The sequence below is a fragment of the Octopus bimaculoides genome, chromosome 2 (genome assembly GCF_001194135.2).
Source record: "Octopus bimaculoides isolate UCB-OBI-ISO-001 chromosome 2, ASM119413v2, whole genome shotgun sequence".
Classification (NCBI taxonomy): Eukaryota; Metazoa; Mollusca; class Cephalopoda; order Octopoda; family Octopodidae; genus Octopus; species Octopus bimaculoides.
Genome location: NC_068982.1, coordinates 190286955 through 190289989, shown reverse-complemented (window position 1 = coordinate 190289989; position 3035 = coordinate 190286955).

The window sequence follows — 3035 nt, the reverse complement described above, 5'->3', positions numbered from 1 at the left end:
ATGATGATGATGATGATGATGATGATGATGATGATGATGATGCAAAAATATACGTAATCATCGCCTTCAAATTTTGGCACAAGGCCGGCAATTTCGGGGCGACAGCTAACTTACATCGACCCCAGTGCTCAACTGGTACTTATTTTATCTACCCTGAACGGATGAAAGGCAAGGTCGACCTCGGCGAAATTTGCACTCAGAACGAAAAGACGGATGAAATGCCGCTAAGTATTTTGTCCGGCATGCTAACTATTCTGCCCGCTCGCCACCTTAATACATATGTAACCAGCGAGTGTAGGTTCAGTGAAGCGTTTCCTCGTAGACAACACCACGCCACGTAACACCACAGATTACCCAAAGAAAAACAGCCCGCAATACAACAGGCGGGAATCTTTATACTGCACCATTCCTGTTACACGTAGCATTGCATAGTATATCACGTGGTTCATCTCCATAGTCACGTGATTGGGGTTTATTTAATATGGCGACCAGTTTGATGTGAAGAAACTTAGTTTTTCAATTAGATTAATGTTCAAGCATCAGCCGACCCTGTACCTTCCCGATCTTCACTCTCTTCGGGGTCTCAGCCACACAACTTACCCAGTGTGCAATGCGAAAGGTTTATTGCCGTCCCTTGAGAAGGTTGTAGCCTAAGTCATTCTGTTTCTCAATTGAAACAAGATTGAGGACATGACCACACGAAGAGGAACGCCACTTCCACTCAGTTTGTTCCAACGATGGCACGTAATTCAAGGTGGTCGCATATTCTGGATACTGTGTCGCTGGCAGTAAGTATTTCCATCCACCACATCCTGCGAGGCCTCTGGACACATCATCAGTGATGTTTCTTGGGGTTATTAGATGTTATGGGACTTTCAACATCAGACATCCTTCCCCGGGTGACCCAGCCAGGTTTGATCAATCCCCAGCTTGTGTCCAAATAGCTCTACCCCGGGTAGCACTGCTCCTTCCAAGGCTTGCACCTCCTGACCCACATCCGTCTTGAGGCAACCTCTAACAAACTTCAAAGTATCAGGTAATCAATCATTTCAAAGTCGACAAGGCTGGCCTCCTTCAGGGCGTCTGAAGAGAGCATTCTATAGAAACAAAACCTGAACTACAAAGGTGGGCCTGAAAGATCGCTTTGGTGGTGCATTACTATATTTATCATCGTTTCCACTGGTGAAAGCATCCTGGAACTCCTTTTTGGGGATAGCGAGCAGCTGCCTTCTTGCGTTCTCTTGGATTTCCTCAACGTCTTGAAATCTTGTTGAAGTTTTCCACAACACACCTTGTGTCCCCAAGCAATTTCCAGGCTCTGAGCACATGGTCTATTCTATTTGAAAATCAGGCGCTGGTGTATAACAAAACATGAAAAAAAACGAAATCTGTTTCATATTTCTGGGTTTTTGTTTTCTCGTGGTTTCTCATGCACCAACGTCCAGATATTCAAATAGAACGAACCATATATTCAAAGCCAGAAAATTGCTTGGAGAGACAAGGCATGTTGTAAAACCCTGCCTAGCCACGTGTCTTCACAGCATGAAACTAGTAGCAGCTCTTACCTTCATACAGTGAACACACGCACGCACATACACACACACACTCCCCTTCTCTTATTTTTTTCTTTTCTCTTCCTTCATCCTGTTTTCTCTATCCTCCTCTTCTTCTGTTCTTCATATGATCACCCACAATTCACTTATCGCTGAATTGTGGGTGATCATAATCCCAGCCAACCCCGTAAACTCTTCTCAGCCCTTTACCTTTCCATATTTATAATCAGACAACAGTTGATTTACCACCCAACGGCAATCACCCTCAATGCTTTTAACAAGTCCACGGGTAAATGACTCATCCACCATTAGATATACTGGTTTCAAGTTTTGGCACAAGGCCAGCAGTCTTAGAGGAGAGGTTAAATCGATTACATCGATACTAGTGCTCAACTGGTACTTATCGACCCCGAAAGGATAAAAGTCAAAGTCGACCTCTGAACTCAGAACATAAGGACGGAGGAAGTTCCGTTAAATTATTTTATCCGGCGTGTTAACGACTCTGCCACCTCGCCACCTTAATCCACCAGTAATTATTAACGTATAATAGGTTTATCGAATCTTGGGACTTGTAATTTAATACTGAAAGCTCTGTTCGGAACAAAATAACCATTCAAATATTTTACTGATATTCAGGTACGGAATTGTATTTTTATCGTCCGACGATTGTCTTATATCTTTTGATATGAAACTTCGCGTCACTTTGTGCCGAAACTTGAAACCAATATATCTACTGGTGGATGAATTATTTATCAGTAGACTTGTTAAAAGCAGTGAGAGTGATTACCGTTGGTTGGTATAAATCAACTGTTGTGTGATTATAAATATGGAAAGGTAATGTATTATCACGATGTATTATCACGTTGTATAATATTGTGATAAAGTTTTATTTTGTTTATATCATTTTTTTTTTACTTTAAATCAATGTTATAGGAGTAGCTTACCAATGTTTGGTCTGATCAAAAAGTATTCGGATTGTTGCTATGATAACAGAGCTAAAGCACAGTGTGTGTACATTAAGTTATATCGTTCACTCACACTTCCTTTGTTTATAACAGTACTTAGCAGTAAAGTGTGTTGAGTGCGGTCGTCTCAAAAAGAAGACTGGTTTTCAGATGCACAGAATCTCCTTGATTTTGCTGAGGAAGACAAAATTTTTTGAAAACGAATCGTAGGTCTATGTTATAATAGCTTGTCTTGCCACGTGTCTTCACAGCAAGAAACTAGAAGTGGTTCTTATCTTTATATTATGTACACTAAATGATATTTATCTCTCACTGGATGGAGTAGTTTTTTGGTTGATTTTACCTTAACACAAAACAGTGTGTTTGTGTGCGCATGTGTGTATATATACATATACATACATACATAAAAATAAACAAGCTTTTGACGGTTTTATGAATATTTCAAAATTATGATGCAATGTGATTCCGTTATTTTGTCCAACCCCAGCATATATATATATATATATATATATATATA